The sequence below is a fragment of the Myxine glutinosa genome, chromosome 2, assembly GCF_964187855.1.
Source record: "Myxine glutinosa chromosome 2, kmMyxGlut1.1, whole genome shotgun sequence".
Lineage (NCBI taxonomy): Eukaryota > Metazoa > Chordata > Myxini > Myxiniformes > Myxinidae > Myxine > Myxine glutinosa.
Genome location: NC_136262.1, coordinates 136020872 through 136042093, shown reverse-complemented (window position 1 = coordinate 136042093; position 21222 = coordinate 136020872). Strand labels below are relative to the sequence as shown.

Below are 21222 nucleotides of genomic sequence, written 5' to 3'. Positions count from 1 at the left end.
CATAGACGTTATGGATCTTCCAACGACACAGTACGTATAGGCCTTAGGCTTCATGCCTTCATAACTCACATTCAGGCCACTTCAGACAAATTAGCCCAGATTTCTTAATACAGTAGTATTGTTTTCGTAATAATAATAATAGCGTTAATAATAATAATATAGTAAATATAATCGTAACACTGCAAAGTTACTGGATTGAAGTGGTGTATGGTTCATGGATGACTCGATTAATTATCGTGGGAGTAAGGAATTAGCCTCAATTTATTAATACAGTAACATCGTCTTCATAATAATAATAATAACAAGAAAGAGCAATTAGAGATTGCAGACCTGAGCCAGGATGTGTTTTCAGTGGTTTTTAAGGCTTTTGTGTTAAAACAAATATGGTGGCCAAACCACATGACCGATGATCATCATTATTTTTTTCTCCACCAATTTATCCCTAGAATATGCTCAATAAATTTCATCTTGATCGGACAACGTTTTGTACTTGTCGAATTATGACGTCATAATGAAGACACCTATGACATCATTAACATGTTATAAGGGTTCATCGGGATGTTATATATATATATATATATATATATATATAAAACACAGTTTGTGTGCGTGTGTGTGTGTGTGTATGTAATGTTACCGATAGACTCCTAAACGGAGAGGCTCACGTACTTGATATTTGGCACAGACATGGCCATTGAGCCTGGGACGAACATAGCTGACCTAAAAATTTATTTCATAATATGCTTTTACCATATTTTTTATCTCAGCGCGAAATATTATGACCGGAATCTGACCAGTCGCAGAGCAGCGCGCTGATTCGCTCAGAGCGATCACGTGATGTTCCCTGCCGCCATTAACTCAGTTACGTGTTCGCACGTATTTCAGAGCGAAAAGCAATTGCCTTTTTCACATTTAAGCGACGAACATTGCCATTCACACCACATAGGTTTTTTTCCCTTTCATCTTTAGATTCATATTTTTTGCCATAACGTAGCGCATTATGGCTCTCTCGAGCTCGAGTTAGCCAATCACCTGGGGGCATGAGGCCACGTTGGCCACGCCCACAACAGGACGCAGAGTTGCAATCGATCGCTCAGAGCGATCACGTGATGTTCCTTGCCGCGCGACTATCTATATATATCACTCAGATCCCTCACAATCGACCACCACCACCTCCTCCTGCAATACTAAATATCACTCAGATCCCTCACAATCGACCACCACCCCCTCCTACAATACTAAATATCACCCAGATCCCTTGGAATCGACCACCACCGCCTCCTGCAATACTAAATATCACCCAGATCCCTTGGAATCGACCACCACCTCCTCCTACAATACTATATATCACTCAGATCCCTTGGAATCGACCACCACCTCCTCCTGCAATACTAAATATCACCCAGATCCCTTGGAATCGACCACCACCCCCTCCTACAATACTAAATATCACCCAGATCCCTTGGAATCGACCACCACCTCCTCCTACAATACTATATATCACTCAGATCCCTTGGAATCGACCACCACCTCCTCCTGCAATACTAAATATCACCCAGATCCCTTGGAATCGACCACCACCCCCTCCTACAATACTATATATCACTCAGATCCCTTGGAATCGACCACCACCTCCTCCTACAATACTATATATCACTCAGATCCCTTGGAATCGACCACCACCTCCTCCTGCAATACTATATATCACTCAGATCCCTTGGAATCGACCACCACACCCTCCTACAATACTATATATCACTCAGATCCCTTGGAATCGACCACCACCTCCTCCTGCAATACTATATATCACTCAGATCCCTTGGAATCGACCACCACCTCCTCCTACAACACTAAATATCACCCAGATCCCTTGGAATCGACCACCACCCCCTCCTACAATACTATATATCACTCAGATCCCTTGGAGTCGACCACCACCTCCTCCTGCAATCTATATATATAAAACACAGTGTGTGTGTGTGTGTGTGTGTGTGTGTGTGTGTGTGTGTGTGTGTGTGTGTGTGTGTGTGTGTGTGTAATGTTACCGATAGACTCCTAAACGGAGAGGCTTACGTGCTTGATATTTGGCATAGACATGGCCATTGAGCCTGGGACGAACATGGCCGAACTCAAAATATTTGACGATCCATATTTTTTATTCATATTTACCTCAGCGCATTTCAGCGCACGGAATCAACGGAATCAGAGCAGGTGGGCGCTGATTCGCTCAGAGCTATCACGTGATGACGCTACGAACGATATGACGCTATGACGCTATGAAGCTATGACCGCTATGACGCTATGAAAAAAAAAATCGCTATGACGCTATGAAACGCTATGAACGCGATGACGCTATGAACGCTATGAACGATATGACGCTATGAAAAAAAAAATCGCTATGACGCTATGAAACGCTATTAACGCTATGACGCTATGAACGATATGAACGCTATGACACTATGAACGCTATGACACTATGAACGCTATGACACTATGAACGCTATGACGCTATGAAAAAAAAAATCGCTATGACGCTATGAAAAAAAAAAAAATCGCTCGCTTTACCAAGGGGCTCGCTCTCCCCCCGTTCCCCTCCCCTTCCCCCTCCCCTCCCCTCCCCCGCCCGGCAATGCCGGGTACTTCTGCTAGTATATATATATACATATATATATATATATATATATATATATATATATATATATATATACATATATATATATATATATATATATATATATATATATATATATATATATATATATATATATATATATATATATATATATATATATATATATACATATATATATATATATATATATATATACATACATATATATATATATATATATATACATACATATATATATATATATATATATACATACATATATATATATATATATATATATATACATACATATATATATATATATATATATACATACATATATATATATATATATATATATACATACATATATATATATATATACACATACATATATATATATGTATGTTATAAGGATGGTAAAGCATGTGGTGAGGTGGAAAGAACTGGGACGTGGCCGTGTGCTGTGTGCAGGAAGGGTATCGGAGTGAACTCCATTCAATGTACAATGTGCGCTGAGTGGGTTCATCAAAAATGTAGTGGTCTGAGAGGGTCATTAACCAGTGTGGCAGCTACATTCAAGTGTAAGATGTGCACAGAGGGAGCTGCAGATGGAGGAAATGTTGAGTTGGATCTTGGAGATGGCGTGAAGCTGGAAGGTGTGAAAACATTTTGCTACATCGGACACATGCTGAATGGAGAAAGTGGATCTGACTCGGCAACGGTTGCCAGAGTGAGATGTGCATGGAAGAAGTTTAGGGAACTGAGTGGTGTGCTGACGAGGAGGGGAGGGGGGTGTCGTTGAAGCTGAAGGGAAAGGTGTATGCTGCATGTGTGAGAAGTGTTATGATTTATGGGAGAGAGAGATGGTTAATGAACGTAGACCAGCAACAAAGGCTGGAAAGGGTGGAAATGCGAATGGTTCGGTGGATGTGCGGAGTATCGTTGAGAGAGAGGAAGACAAATGATGAACTGCGAAAGATGATGAGAATAGAGCCTGTGATGGATGCTGTGAAGAGAAATAGGTTGAGATGGTTTGGTCATGTGTTGAGGAAGGATGAAAGTGACTGGTTGAAAAGAGTGATGGAAATGAATGTGGAAGGAAGTAGAGGACGGGGAAGACCGAGACAGACTTGGCTAAAGGTGGTGGAAGAAGAAATGCGGGCAAGGGGGTTAACAAAGGGAGATGTAGAAAATAGGGCAAAATGGAGAAGATTGTCATGGGGCCCGCAAGGCTAACCCCCACCCTAGCAGGGAAAATGGCCTTAAAATGCCTGTTGTTGATGTTTTTGTTGTTGTTGCTGTATTCCACATGGAGAGTTCTTTACAATGAGACATGTCTCAATGTTTTCTATGCAGCGCTTTCAGAGATATAGAGGTGCAAATATTTTCTGTTTTTCCAAGATGGCGGCCGAACCACATGACCGATGACGTCATCATTTTTTTTTCTCCACCAATTTATGCCTACATGACGCTAAAGAAATTCATCTCGATTGGATGAAGTTTTGTACTTGTCGAATTATGAAGTCATAATGGAGGCACCTTTGACAGTATGACATCATCATTAACATATTTTATTCCCCATGGAGAGTTCTTTACAATGAGCCACGTCTCAATTTTTTTCTATTCAGCGCTTTTGGAGATAGAGGTGCAAAGTCTTTCGGTTTTTCTAAGATGGCGGCCAAACCACGTGACCTATGTCATAATTATTTTAAAAATTATACAGGTGGAGTTGTACCTATGGTGAAATTTTCCTGTCATTCGGAGCAACGGTTGCAGAGAAAAATCATATTTATTCTGTGCGGACAAACACAAACAGACAAACGGACTCAAATGCAACACCCTCTCCTCTGGCAAGTGTAATAATAAAAATCATAACGTTAATAATGTTGTTTCGTATGCAGCCTGTGGCTGCTGATGCATCATTTTTCTGGAAGTGTGTTTGTGCCGCTGAATTACCAGTGAGCTGGTACTCAATTTGCCGAGCTCAGAAGGATGACCCCCCTGGTGTTAAATCAACGATCAACCGGGATTCAAACTCAGGATCATAGGATCCCAAGCCAGCACCCTAACGGCTAAGCCAACACCAGGCTACATTAATAATAATAATATAGTAAATATAATCATAACACTGTAATCCCTTTGTCGTGACTGCAAAGTTATTGGATTGAAGCGTTGTATGGTTGGTTCATTTGTTGACTCGAAACATACAGAATAACCCAGTCTCAATGCAATGTCTTCATTTCCATGGTGACAAACAGCTTAGAGACTTACAGTACTTCAAAAATAATTCAATACTTCCATTATTTGCTAACTGGTATCCCCTCCCAGGTCACTAAAGTATCAAACAAGCCTGACTATGCCGCTGTTAAACTTTCGGTCTAGTTTTTATGCAATCTTTTCAAACTTTAAAGTACAGATACCAGGACTTATGAACACACATGCACAGGTATGCATGCTGGTTTTTTCTTCAGCATTCTCTTGGCAACGGTTACAATCCTGAATAGGTTGGTACTCCAAAGTAGGGATCATCCTAAGTATGCCTCTATATTAAGAAAAAAATGCTAGCACTTTCTTATTATTGGAAAAACCAAAACCAAAAACCAACAAACCAAGCTCACTTGTTACGCAACCGCGATTAACACCACAGTTGCGGATGGCCGATTGCGAGGCTTTACACTCCCGAGGCGAAAACTCAATGGCAGATTCCAAATCAACACAAAGTTAAACGCGCGGAATGGCGGACACAGCAAGCTCCGCAGCCTTATCTATTAAAATCAACACCCAGGAGACTGCGTTCAGATATATACAGAAAATAATATAAGGATTTATTATTGAAAAGTAATAACAGTGAAAAAAGCACGCGCCGGTAATACTAATAACTCTAATAAGCTTAAATTGGGATCCCACGCACAACAGATTCCAAACACGATACGAGGGAGATGAATACGAAAATAACACGTCTTTTAGTTTTATGCAAAGTGTATTCGCGGGTACGGCCTTATCTCGTCCTTGTCGTCTTGGTGGCCGCCGTCCAACACCCGGCTCCTTTCGTCCCGCGGCACGCCTCGCTCCAAGTTCCACGGCCCCGAGCACCACCAGGCCTCGTCGGTTCAACGGCACACCCACTCCACGAGCTCCCTTGCTCCAAAGGTCCCACGCAGGGCTGCACAAAGCAAACGACTCCACTTGACTCGACTCTCTGCGGGAGTGCTGGCGCGGGAGTGCTGGCAGCCAACTGCCAAGTGCCAGCTGCCAACTCCTCAGTGCCAACTCTCAGTGCCAACTCCTGAGTGCCAACTGCTGTGTGCCAACTGCCAACGAACTGCCTAAAATGGCGTCCGACCGTCGCTAATATCTCTGGCCGATGACGTCACATTGGCGCACTCCTCAGCCAATCAAAAGCCTCCCAACTCGCCGGCTCGCCCAGGTCACGCCCTCTGCGGCATCACTCCACTCTCCCGTCCCCGACCCCCGCGGTCCTTGTGCTCTAACACGTGCCAGGCGAGGTTTGTAGGCCTTGGAGGTGTAAACGGTGGCGGCCAATTGTGGCGGTGGTTTTGGCCTGGTTTCCTGTCCGTTTGTTCCGAAGTCATTGTCAGGGAAAGGAATTATTTAATGTTGCGCTAAGGACCTAACTAATGTTTATGTGGTTTGGAGTGCCATAATGGACAAAGGTTTGAATACTAGGTGAAACTCACAGGGGCGTTACCTTTAATCCCTCACTATTTAACACCCGAATCTCCAGGTAGATCCACAATCATACATATTACCCCGAACAAACGCCTAAACATCAATAACTTATTACATGTAGAGTCCCTGTCACGACAGTCGAATACCTACCTATCAGAGATACCTCGCTCTAGATGTTGCTCTACCAAAATTCATAACATTATTATTGGAAAAAAATTGTGACCAGCTGACAAGCTAACGCCAAAAAAATGAATTGGTCCAATTTCTCAATAGAATACACAAGTTTCCCTCTGGATAACTGGAGATCACGCTGGATGCGCAGTTTTATCCAGTAAAGCAACCGATGGGAGGCATTGGGGCCAAAACAGCTTCAACCTATTCTCAAACTTTGAATGGGTAAGACGCCCGGCTCGCACACACAAACACACCCACGCAAACAAGCACACACACGCAAACAAGAGCACACGCAAACAAGAGCACACGCAAACAAGAGCACACGCAAACAAGAGCACACGCAAACAAGAGCACACGCAAACAAGAGCACACGCAAACAAGAGCACACGCAAACAAGAGCACACGCAAACAAGAGCACACGCAAACAAGAGCACACGCAAACAAGAGCACACGCAAACAAGAGCACACGCAAACAAGAGCACACGCAAACAAGAGCACACGCAAACAAGAGCACACGCAAACAAGAGCACACGCAAACAAGAGCACACGCAAACAAGAGCACACGCAAACAAGAGCACACGCAAACAAGAGCACACGCAAACAAGAGCACACGCAAACAAGAGCACACGCAAACAAGAGACGACGCAAACAAGAGACGACGCAAACACGACACGACGCAAACACGACACGACGCAAACACGACACCACGCAAACACGACACGACGCAAACACGACACGACGCAAACACGACACGACGCAAACACGACACGACGCAAACACGACACGACGCAAACACGACACGACGCAAACACGACACGACGCAAACACGACACGACGCAAACACGACACGACGCAAACACGACACGACGCAAACACGACACGACGCAAACACGACACGACGCAAACACGACACGACGCAAACACGACACGACGCAAACACGACACGACGCAAACACGACACGACGCAAACACGACACGACGCAAACACGACACGACGCAAACACGACACGACGCAAACACGACACGACGCAAACACGACACGACGCAAACACGACACGACGCAAACACGACACGACGCAAACACGACACGACGCAAACACGACACGACGCAAACACGACACGACGCAAACACGACACGACGCAAACACGACACGACGCAAACACGACACGACGCAAACACGACACGACGCAAACACGACACGACGCAAACACGACACGACGCAAACACGACACGACGCAAACACGACACGACGCAAACACGACACGACGCAAACACGACACGACGCAAACACGACACGACGCAAACACGACACGACGCAAACACGACACGACGCAAACACGACACGACGCAAACACGACACGACGCAAACACGACACGACGCAAACACGACACGACGCAAACACGACACGACGCAAACACGACACGACGCAAACACGACACGACGCAAACACGACACGACGCAAACACGACACGACGCAAACACGACACGACGCAAACACGACACGACGCAAACACGACACGACGCAAACACGACACGACGCAAACACGACACGACGCAAACACGACACGACGCAAACACGACACGACGCAAACACGACACGACGCAAACACGACACGACGCAAACACGACACGACGCATACACGACACGACGCATACACGACACGACGCAAACACGACACGACGCAAACACGACACGACGCAAACACGACACGACGCAAACACGACACGACGCAAACACGACACGACGCAAACACGACACGACGCAAACACGACACGACGCAAACACGACACGGCGCAAACACGACACGGCGCAAACACGACACGGCGCAAACACGACACGGCGCAAACACGACACGGCGCAAACACGACACGGCGCAAACACGACACGGCACCGCGCAAACACGACACGACACCGCGCAAACACGACACGACAGTAGGGAGATAATGGGGCTTCCAGGACACCCATGTATTTAGATGGGACTTTTCCCCAAACTGCCCATTTTTCCCCCGATTACCGCGACACCCCCTTCTCCTTTTACATGTAAGTGAATGGGGGAGTCCTTACTTACCCTCCAAGGACCACGCGACATTCAAAATCCCTCATTGATCCTGTAAATATATTATCATTTTCTAATTTTTTAAACAACTCCATTCTCTTATGGAACTCATCCCCATCTAGGATATTGATAAACTTTACATCAAGCACCTTTCTCTGTGCGTTTATAAAATGATATGTTTCACGGAGGGACCTGGTCTGTCCTCCTCCCGATCCACATACCATTTTAAAATTATAATATTTATTATCCGGTTGATAACCATCAAAGTTCTCACTCCACTCTAATATATTTTTCTTCCCGCCCTCCATTACCCCACTTAACAAATGAATACGTTTATCAGTCTTGAGGATCTTCTGACCAGTGATCCTCTCAACCTCTCGGATCTGGTATTTCTCACATTCATTATGTTTTCCATTTATATACCAAGGTTGATTACACCTCCACTCTTTAGTCTGGTTAATACTTGGTTCTATCATTTATTTATTTATAAAAAAGGCGGCGGTAGCCCTTAAAATCCCTAACCCCCTTTTTAACTTATCACTTATGTATATGGATGGTTGTTGTTTAATGGCTTATCAGTTTTGTTTTTTGTAATTCTTGTGAGTAAAATGAACCCAAGATTTCTTCCCCATTCATATCATTTAATTTGTAAGTCCAAGGAACTGTATCCATTACATCAATGATTTTAAATAATTCACGAGTCCATTTTTGTGTATAACCTTTTTCAAAATGGCTTTTCCATTTGTATATTCTTACCAAATCACCAACTTTGAACTTGGGCTTTCTCAAATTAATCTCCTTTTCATATTCTAATTTTGTAAATGTTTCTGATGGTTTTGATTTTGTTGATGAATGAACTGTATTATTGTAATTATCTACAATATCCTGGATTAAATATACCCATTTTTGAGAACCGAGTTGTGTGAATTTTTTATATAGTTTCTCTTTCAAAGTGCGATTAAAACGCTCAATAACAACTGCCTTTCCTTCATTAAAGGTACTGTATAATTTAATACCCTCCCCCTTAAGAAATTTCATAAATATTTTGTTATAGAACTCTGTTCCCTCATCGGTCCACAGTTTCTTTGGTTTTCTTTTACTTTTATTAAATATCTGTTGGAAGGCTAACATCAGAGTATAACCTCTCTTGTTTTTCAAAGGAACAACCCAAGCAAATCTACTCCTCAAATCAATAACGGTTAAAGCATACTTGTATCCCTTATCATTTTTTAGTTCAATTAAATCAGCGGACCATATGTGGTCAGTGTATTTAGAATAAACTTTCCTTCTTTTAAACTTTGTGATTATAGGTTTATGTAATTCATTAGCCAAAAGCTCCTCAGTCTTGATAACATCATTGGAGTTTAATAGTTTTTTGGGAAATAACCAAGACCAAGTTTCAATTTAACACTTATCATTTTTTTCACAATAAACCTATCAACTTTCTCTCTCAATGTCGGATTTCGTATCAAAGACAAATTATACAACATTTCTCTGTCTGCTTCATGTTTTTCATCCAATGTGGTGGTATCCCCATAAGCAATATCATGCTTCATACACACTTCATCAACCCTATTTTTTGGTCTGGACCAAGGTTTAGGATTGTCAGTCTCATCTAATCTTTTATCCAAGTTTGTTCCTGGACCACAGAAAGAATACCCTGGAAGGTGTAGTTCCCCTGGAATTCCAGTTGTTGTAAATTTACTTCCTGAGAGAAACTTTTGTATGTCTCCTCCTCTTTTAGGAGAGATGAATTGGCACTTTTTAGAGCCACATACTTGACATATTCCTTTTTGATAAACTCTATTATTTTTAGCTTTAACATACAATACACTTTTAGATTTAGTTTTCTTTTTACATTTGAGACAATAACTCATATTTATTTATCAGAAAAATTCCGACAGAGTATCAAAACCTTTTTAGTTTTCAACATATACATTTCTATCTTAATTTTTAAAACATAAAGAATCCTTAGAAATGTCTTCACTTTCTCCTCCATTTATTTACAAATAAAACTAACTAAAGTCAATACCACTTAATCTTTTTCTTCTTCACCACTTTCTCGTTTAAATCTCCTCCCTGAAATTGAACTCATCTCATCCGTTTTTAAAACCAATTTCTTCACAAGAGTCATTCTTTCTTTATTTTCCTCTTCGGTGCGTTGAGATAGATTTATTTGTTGTAATACATTTAATCTTTTACGAATCTCACTGATTTCCATCTCCCTCTCCTCCCTCTCTTCCTCCTCCTTCTCTTCTTCAATTCCTTCCTCAGCCCTTGCAACCCTTGAGTTTGAGCCCCAAAGAATATTATACATATACTCATCTGGATTTTGAGATATTCTTGTATCTATAATTATTTTTCTCATAATAGGATACCAATAAGATTTGTTGACGATTTCTAAAAGAGTTTTATATTTCATAACTTTGAGAAGTTCATTTTTATTTAATATTTTAAACAAGTCTCTATTTGTGGGTTTAGCAATATCAGTATAAGGCCAGTTTTTTTATGACAAAATTCCCATGTATATGCTCCAAATCATAAGGTATGTAATACCGAGCACCCTTTTCTTGTAGGTATCCTTGAATACAAAAATTATAATTCTCTTGTAGTCTTCTTCCTGCCATTTATGTATCAGAAATATATGTGAGATTAATATTTTGACAGGTAATACCACCCCATCTTCCCACTACCAAATCGGTTTGTATTCCTCGGCTTTCTATCCTTATCTCATTACCTTCCTTCTTTGTCATGCGAACCATCGCTATACTATCATATATTTTTATTTTCTTAAAATCACGTATTTGTTGTTTACTAATTGTACTTCCACATAAATCCTTATCTTCACCAAGTGGATAATATTCTTCTTTACGAGACTGATTAAAATCATGTAGGTCTTCTATGTTTATTGAAAAAGACCAATTATACCCTAAATCAGGCATATCATACCCCCATTTATTAATTCGCATATTAACTATATGTCCTTCTTTATAAAATTCAATTGTAAGCAGGTAGTTAAATTCAATGAGGAAAGGTGTATGGTCAGTATAACCAGGTGTTGTGGTTGTAAATTTTACTTGTTTAACAAAACGTGCTGTTTTCTTTAAAAATATATATTGTGATAAATCACTAAATCTAATTAAGTCATTTGCATCTGTAGGGTTTGGATAATTGATTAATTTATAAGTATTCTTCATATTAATATTTTTACTTACACTATATTTTTGTCGTTCAGCCTGTGCCTTTGTATAATAATTTGATAAATCAATATCCTGAGAGGATTTTCCAAAGATAGAACCATCTTTTCCAACATAAGTCATTTATATTAGATTAAAAATGATATCATAAAAATTTTCATTATTGTTGAGTTGAAATAATACATATAAACATAATTGACCACAACATTTAGAATTAATTTCTTGAACTTGAAATGTTTGATAAACACCATTCTGTAAGAATTGTATTACTTCAACAGGTGGTGGCATACCATAACTATCAAAATAATATTTATCCTGACTATTATGAATACAAACCCAATGAGAACCATTCTGTGTGTCTAAATTCATAATAATATTCTTTGTATTCTTATTTATATGTGTTAATTCATCTCTCATACAGATTACCACGTTATCAATTTTTAGTGTTTTACAATACTTAGATAGTTCTATATTTGACGTTGTATTCTTTCCAAATTGTTTAAACCATTTATCCATTTATTTATGAGAAAGATACAATCCATTACCCCGTTTAGTTAGTTTAACACCCGCTTGAGCGATAGAGGAAAGCATATCTCCAACCAACAATCTAGCTTTATCAGGTAGACTTTCAAGTTTTTGAGCAAAATCTACAATTACACCACTTCCACTAATTTGTTTCTCCAACTCCTTGTTATGTCTTTCCAATTCTTTTTGAGCTTTTAGTTGTGCCTTCCTTTCGTTAGCAGTTTTTACCGCTGCTGAAATACCACCAGTCAATGCTCCCGCCGCACTTAAACCAGCAAATAAAGGAATTAGAAACGGGAGAAATCCTCCTCTTGACTCGTCTATTGAATATTTCTTTAACATAGGTTTCGTCATTTTAATTTTAAGTGATCCAACATCATTTAGTGTTTTTACTTGTGTGTGTGTGAGTAAAACATCAATTCTTACAGCTCCTTTTCTTTGAATTGTATTAACATTAATAATACAAGGCTTTTGATTTTGAATACAAGATGTTAATTTATTAAGATTGATTTGATTAACATATACCCCAACCATTTATTTATGAGAAAAAACCTAAGTGATATTAATCATAACACCATTATCTGTATTAATCTGTAATTCTGTTTCCTCCAAAAGCAAACAATATGCATTAACCTCTTCACTCTCCCCTCTTTCAATGTATAGAGAAGTATCCACTCGATTAGACTTTATAGTTTCCTTTTGAGAACTCAGGTCAATTGCGTAGATTGTATAAAGTTTTTGAAACGCAACCATATCCAAAATAGGATCATTATTACCATTACTTTCACACACCTTTTGGTAGGACTTGTAGGCTTCCGCATAATCATTTTTTTCCCAATCAATTTCCAATCTATCTCGCGGATAAAATGTGCCATCAAGAGAAACCCGAAGTTGTTTCACCTTAGCATTATCACTCAGCGCATTATTCTTATTAGTACCGTCCTCTCCATCTGGTTTTTTAAAAATGAGCCAGAGGTATCGTGGCTTTCCTTGAAGAACACCCAAATTCCAAGTGTAGGTAGTGTGTTCCAGTTTAACGTGTTGACATCTTCTTTTAAGGTATGATACATTTAGCGGTTTCTTTGAGTTAAGTCTTCTATTTAACATCTCTTCCGTTTTAAGATTAGGAGTATATTCACTGATATACCAACACAAATCATTAATAACAAATTTATTGTTGTCTCCAAAAGCATTTTCATCCCCAAAAAGCAACCTATTTACATTATCATTCCTTTGTAGTTGAAATCTAATTTTAAGACCATACAAAACTTTATCATAATCACAATATCCAAATATACCTTTCAGAGGTACTGCTACGGTAAAACTATTCTCAGCTTTTGTTTCATCATTATACATTGACTTCCTTTGACTATAACCGGGGTCAGCATTTGCTCCCGTTGACATATCAGGAATAAAACCTTCAACAGCTCCCTTACCCATTCTATCACTAAACGAATATAGTGTAAATTTCATCATTTCAGATGTAGCAGAGACATAATCAACCGCTTCAACCTCGTGTTCCAATATACAGGCGGACACTGTCAAACATTTTCCAGAAGAAATCATTTACGAGTGTAGCATTAGTATTATTCGCAGCCTTAGTGAATTTAAATTTACACAGCAAGAAACTATCAGCTATATTCAAGTAAGTTTGTTGATTATTTATTTCAAAACTTTTTGTTCCGTTTGAATTCCAGTCTGTTCCTGTAATAGCATTTACCTTAAAATAGTCTTCCTTTTTAGTGGAGTTTGAAATGATAATCGTATCATCCAAATCATAGATACTATCAATCGCTTCCATACTTGTATTTATATAGCATTAAAATTGTTGAAACCCTGACCCAAGTATTTTAATGATTTTTTGTCGTTCTTGTGAAGATAGTTGAGTTTTACCTTTTTTTATTTCTTTGATTGCTTGTAATTTATGAGACTCCTTTTGAGCATCTTTTATACTCTTTATAGCACCCGCAACGGAGCCCACGGCAGAAGCAGTTGAACCAATTAGGTCTTTATGTTTAAGGATGGTTGAACCAATACCTATTAGAGTATCAATTATCCCATCTCCTTTATTTCGAAATTGATGACCTACACCTCGTTGTCTCTTAGGTTTATAGTATCCTCTACCCACATACCTTGTATAGTCTGGTGAAAGGAACATGCCCTCCCCTGTAATTATTTTATATTTTCCCAACTCGTGTTTTCTCACAATAACCATTATTTATTTATTGAAAAACTTCACGTAGGTGAATTCTGATGGATATAATTTCATCATTAAAGGATATCATACGATTATCTTGGTCGGTTATCCTAAAATTTACTCTGTATATGGTTTTTCCTGACACAGGTAAATAGACAAGATTTTTTGGTTCCATATTAAATTTATAACCAATCGGGGTTGAGTATGCACTGAATGAAAATATTGTATTTGTTCTTATTCCATCGTTATAAGCACCATCAATCAAATCACAATGAATTAATACTGAATTTATACCGGAGGATATTTGGATAACATTATCACTGTAAAACGTCCCGTTATTTTCAATCTTTTTTGAAGAGAAACCCAATAGCTCTCTAAACGAATTTTCAATCGTGAAATCAACTTTATAATTATTTTTAAGTTTAATAGTTGATTTTGAAGTATTACAATATTTTTTGGTTCATCACCTTTTTCTTTCATAAGGCGAGAGACTTCTGAAGATATTTGAGAAATCTCGTAAGCTCCAGGTGAAACGGTTAAAGTTTTATATCCACTTCCTGGATTATAACTAAACTTGTTGTTTTTCTCTGTGATATTAAACAAGGTATTATAAGTTTCCATTGACAATAAAGATGCCTCATATGAGGTAAGGGGGTCAAGTTGTAGTGGGTAAGGGAATGAAGCTGTGTAATCGCTCGTTGTGAAATTAAAACTAAGAATTGTGCTTCTCATCTTATTTAATATCTAATAAAATATCTTTGTATTGACATTTATTAATTATTTTCATATTCATCAACTGATCTAAAATGGCTGAGGATTCATTAAAACAATTGTTGTTTCCAGCCTTCTTACTACCTAACAACAATAATAGCCTATTAACTAATTGTGATGGGTCATTTGGAAGAAAACTAACACCCGAACCAAGCTTACTTAAAGCATCAATAATATGTTTCTCCTTCTCATTCTTCTTACTTTTACCAGCAACAGAAACTCCATAATCAAGTGCATTTAGCAACTCAATATATACCCTATCTTCCTCTCTTTCCATATCAAGTGGTTCCTCAAAATATTTTGAACCGCTGAATCCGGGGTTTGTTAGAAGAAACATTAATCTTGGAGTTAATTTAACATTTGGTTGAGTAGAACTCAAGAACATCAATTCATCATTAAATATCAATACCTTTTCTTCCACAAGATGAAACACTGCTGGTTCTTCTGTTGGAATGAGACCTGCTCTGGTTTTTGAACCCGCCGAATATTCATTGTTTTGAAGAGCTTCCACAACATAATTAGGGGGTTGATTTACCTCCTCAAGTTTCTGAAATAATTCTTCATCATTATATTCTAATTTTCCAAGTTCTTGTTTTGTTATCTGACTAAAATCTTTGAGCATTTGAAGTTTTTTCGGAGTAAATTCTACCGTGGGAACTGTAGGTGAGTGTTGAGTTTTCAAAAGTGGTTTAAAGAATTTCTCTTGTTTTCTTTCAAAGGCTTCTTCACCAGTTAGTTTCTGTCTCCGTTTCTTCTTTATCTCTTCCTGTTGTTTAACAACTTTTGAAACTAATTGTTGATGTTCCTTAAACTTTCTTTCTCTTTCTTCGGTATTCATTTAGTATTGAAAAATATCATTTAGTATCTCATCTTGTTTCACAACAATATATTTATATTTTCCAATCGTGTGTTTCATATAATTTTCAAATTCTTTTTTACTACATAACGTAGAGCAATTATCTCTCCAAAAATTATTTACATCTATTGAATTTAACTTAAATAAAATAAAAGTATTGGCATTGTTTCTTATTGAGCGTCGAGGGAGTTGAAAATATGATTGACTAAGATATATACAATTACAAGAAGAATGTCTCCCTCTTGTATAGTAGCTATCCATTACTGTTTGGTTTCTCTCATTAACACAATCATCAAAGATGACGAGGTTCTTTTTTGATTTATCTAAATCTTGAGGTGAAGGTATATCATCCGTATTATCACTGAGAATACAAGTTATGGGTTTCGATTTTGATTTCTGTGTATCACAAAATAGTTGTATTATATCCTCAATGTTATAATCATTTAGTTTGTTTTGAAGTTTAAATAAACCGATAATGTCTTCCTTTTTAAGACCTGCATTAAAACCCTGTGAGAGTAGTTGATACTCGGGTTGAAAACTTGACTTTGTAAAAATTATTAAATTATCATAATCTAAAAAATTAGAACCAAGGAGCATCTTTAAAAGTAAACAGGTTTTCCCACATCCGCTTGAACCAACTATTAGACATCTCAATGAATTTGGAATGTTTTTATGGTTATTAAATTTTATCTTATTTTCCCAAACGGGTAAAAAATCATTCATTTATATATTTGGAAAACAAGTCATCTAACTTTTTTTGAGCTATTTTAGAAACTCTATATTTTATCCTGAGTTCGGGTTTAATTTCAAAATAATTCATTATTTTATTTATATAGTATCTTGTATTAACATTTCCATTAAAATTATTTTGAATAATAAATATCATTAAACCCTTATACATTTCTTCAATACAAATAGTCTCTTCCCTTGAAAGAAATGGTGTATTATCATCACAATACTTAACATTCATCTCTCTTATTAATCTTGTAAAGTAATTCATTTTTGGTTCTAATTTAAAAGAGTTATATATTTTTTTATATTTTTTATTATCATTAATTAAAATTAAATCACAGAAAATACATTGTTTATATGAACCCTCATTATTAAGCCCTATTCTATCACAAGCCGGACAATTCTCTAATTTATCATATGGAGAGTCTGGAAATTCTAAATATCCTTCAGAACTTATCATATTTATATAGTAAATTTTTACTTAAACTAAACGCAAGTTTATTCATTAATAAATACAATGTTTCACAACACAAAAGACCAATTTCAATCTATTACCGAAGGTTCTATTGATTGTGTCAAAGATGTAAAGTTGAACAAAGATAAATATGGTAATTTTTGGGTTTATCCCGAATTAAATGATAATATTAGTCCATCAATTATGTTTAAAGGCCGCGGATTTTCTATTCCAGCTAAAAAATCGATAAAAGTCCATTTGGATCATGTCTCCCCCCTTCTAATGGCTATTTATGAAAAGATTGGTGAAAAATTGGACGCCACTTCTTTGGAACTTAATGATAAGACCATCAACTCAAGTAAAGGAGATGTATGTATATTTTTTAATAAAACAGATATTGATGTTAATAATAAAATCATAACCGGGGAGATGACATTTAGGTCAATGATAATTAAAGATTTTTTGAAGATAACTTTTAATGTTAAAAATATTATTATCCAAAAGGATATTGAAAGAAAAATTATTGGGCTCGATGGAAATGTTATTTAGTTTAAGTAAAGTTTTCATATATAAATGGGGCGAACAATCCAAGACACAATTGAATCTCTTAACGGAGTTATTTGTAATCATGGAAAAACTGACTCCCTACTTGATTACCGTATTGAAACTGAATCAATACAATCGTTTAGATGGAATAATGGTAGAATTAAATTTAGGATGAGTTATAATAAATTAATCAGTGTTGATTCAATAATTATTGATCAGCTTAAAAAGGCTTATGATTTGCTTGAAGATGAAGAAAAAGAATATAGTGAAACAACATTCTATGAGAATTTTGCCCCTGAGTTTTGTAGAGATATTGAGAATGCTGTTGATTTTGAAAAAATACTCCCATATGTTAACTTGAATACTATGAAGATTTGTTGTGATTTTGAGGGCGAAATGAAAATAGATTGTCTTTACAAAAGACATAATGGAAGAAGAGTTATCTTTGTGTTTAAATTATTAAGTGTTTTTAAAAAATACGATACAATTAATATGGATCAATCTGACTCTGAAGATTCATCTGACTCAGAGGATCCATCTGACTCTGAAGATTCATCTGACTCAGAGGATCCATCTGACTCTGAAGATTCATCTGACTCAGAGGATCCATCTGACTCAGAGGATCCATCTGACTCTGAAGATTCGGATCGTAATCGAGATGGAATGCCACCAAGATATACTAAGCTCGATAATGATCTTTTTAAATTAACAATGGAAATATTAAATCCGGATCAATTAGCAATTCTTAATGAAAAAATAAATAAACTAATTTTGGACACAATAAACTCTTTGTGTCCCTATAAATATGAGTCAATACAGCAGTGAAGATTTTACTATTTCATTGAACTTGGATGATGATGATGATAGTATTTCATTGAACACAGATGATAGTTATGATACTAATAGTTTGTGCTCAAATGATAGTTATGAGAGTAGCTTTATTGATGATTCCGATTACTATATAGAGTTTAGTGATGAAGAAATATGAAGTTTCTCACTATATAAATAGCATGAATTCTGGTTATTGTTCCGCCTGTGATAAACAGTACAATCGATATGATGCTCATATCAGGACCATTAAACATGCTATCAATACATCTGATAAGAGTAAAAATATGATAAGATGTGAACCTTGTAATAAGTTAATTAGAGTACTTGGTAAAAGGAGACATAAACAAACAAAGCACCATTTAGATAATGTTCTTAACGGTTATAAAGAAGAAGAGATGGAACATTGTGATCTTTGTGATAAGGATATGAAGAAGACTAGTTATAGATATCACATCCTAACCAAGAATCATATGAATAAGTTGCCCCAAATTTAATTGAGTTTCCTGACTCTTGTTTTCAATTTTTCATGTTTTATTTTAAGTAAAAGATAACTAGTAAATAGTGAAGTTTTTTTACTATATAAATAGGATGAATTCTACTTACTGTGAGAGTTGTGAGCAGAACTACAAACATATCAAAAAACATTATAGAACACAAAAACATTTAAAGAGTAAAGATAATAAGTATTGTAAGATTTGTAAGACATGGGTTCTGAGAAGTGGGTATGATCAACACTTAGATACTCAAAAACATTTGAAGAATCTCAAACCAAAGGTTCTTCCAAAGGTCTATTGTGGGCGCTGTCAACACTACATCCTCAAGAAGGATTGGAAGCGTCATGAGAAGACAAAGAAACACCAAGTTCCATATTATGAGATTGAAAATTTAGATGGTGCTTTCAAAGGAAATATTAAAATTAGATTGTTCCGTTTCAAAGATCCAGTCCCCCGTTCTCTGGGAGCTGCTGTTAATCTTACAAAGGAAGGAATAGATGATCAGATTGATAAGACTATATCTGAAATGGGGAGTTGTAAATATTATTTGGGGGCTAAATTGGTTCTTCGTAAAAAGGAAGATCCACCATTTAACTTTTACCTACATACAACAACTTACATGGTACTTAATAAAAATGATTATAATAGAAATAAAGAACAGGTCTTTAATGAGCTTAAATATAGTGAATATAATATTGATGATCTTATTGTCGGAAGCGGTCTCACTGTTGAAAAGGTTCTGTTTGTTGATGTTCACATTTTTAAATCTGATCCACTACAAGCAAGATCATATATTCAACTTCCTAAAATCATCAAAGATAAAAATGCTATAGTAAATATTCAGAATACTGATAACAAGTGTTTCTTGTGGTCTGTACTGGCATATCTACATCCAGCAAAAGAACATGCTGAAAGAGTAAGCAATTATATGAAATATGAAAATGAATTGAATATGAAAAATTTGAAATTTCCGATGACTCTTAATAATATTCCAAAGTTTGAAAAGTTAAATAATATTTCTCTAAATGTCTATGGGTTGACTGAAAAGAATAAAGTGCAGATTTTACAAATCTCAGATGATGAGAAAGAAAAACATGTTGACCCCTTGTATTTCCGATCTGGTGAAATTGAACATTATGCTTATATCAAGAACTTTTCAAGATTAATTAAATCACAAGTCTATTCTAGAAAATGTAAAGTTTATCCATGTCGTCGGTGTTTGAATACATTTCATTCACAGGAGAGATTGGATACTCATAAACAATATTGTTCAAATGAGAAAGCAACAGTCATTACACTTCCAAAGCCTGGTTCTAAAATTTCATTCAAAGATCAAAATAAAACAATTAAACATCCTTTTGTGATATATGCTGATTTTGAGAGTATCTTGGAAAAAATAGCAACAGCAGCTCCAGATCCAAAAGAATCATACACAAATAAGTATCAAAAACATACTCCTTGCGGATTTTGTTATTATATCAAATCATCCGTTGGTGATGAATATAACAAGGTAGAGGAGTATAGAGGCTCAAATGCCCCAGAGGAGTTTGTGAAACGACTAGAAAAAGACTGTTCGATTAACCACGATAATGAGAGAAACCAATAAACCAATGTCCTTAACAAGTAAAGAAAAAAGAGAATTTAGACAGCCAAAGGCTACCTGTCATATTTGTGGGGAGAAAATTGGTAAAGGTCTAAAGGTTAGAGACCATTGTCATCTCACTGGTAAATATAGAGGTCCGGCTCATCAAAGTTGTAATATTAATTATAAACTCCCCTCGTTCATTCCTGTCTTTCTTCATAACAACGCTCATTATGATACACACTTGTTTATTAAAGAGTTGTCAAAGACTCCTGGGAGTATCAGTGCTATTCCAAGTACAGATCAAAAATACATCTCCTTTACAAAGATCATTCCAACAAGACCAACTACAAGAATTCGATTCTTGGATACATATAAATTCATGGCTAGTCCTCTTGCTAACCTAGTTAAAAATTTGAAAAAATTTCCATGTTTGGAGAGTAATTATGAGGATACGGAACTCCTAACACAAAAGGGAATTTACCCGTACGACTATATGG

At 36.9% G+C, this 21222-nt stretch overlaps 1 protein-coding gene across 4 annotated transcripts in view; it reads right to left on the bottom strand.

Moving 5' to 3' along the window:
- The window catches only part of LOC137421217 (ubiquitin-conjugating enzyme E2 Q1), a 122189-nt gene that overhangs the window by 62237 nt on the left and 38730 nt on the right, over positions 1 to 21222 (bottom strand). The gene's annotated exons all lie outside the window — the stretch shown is intronic.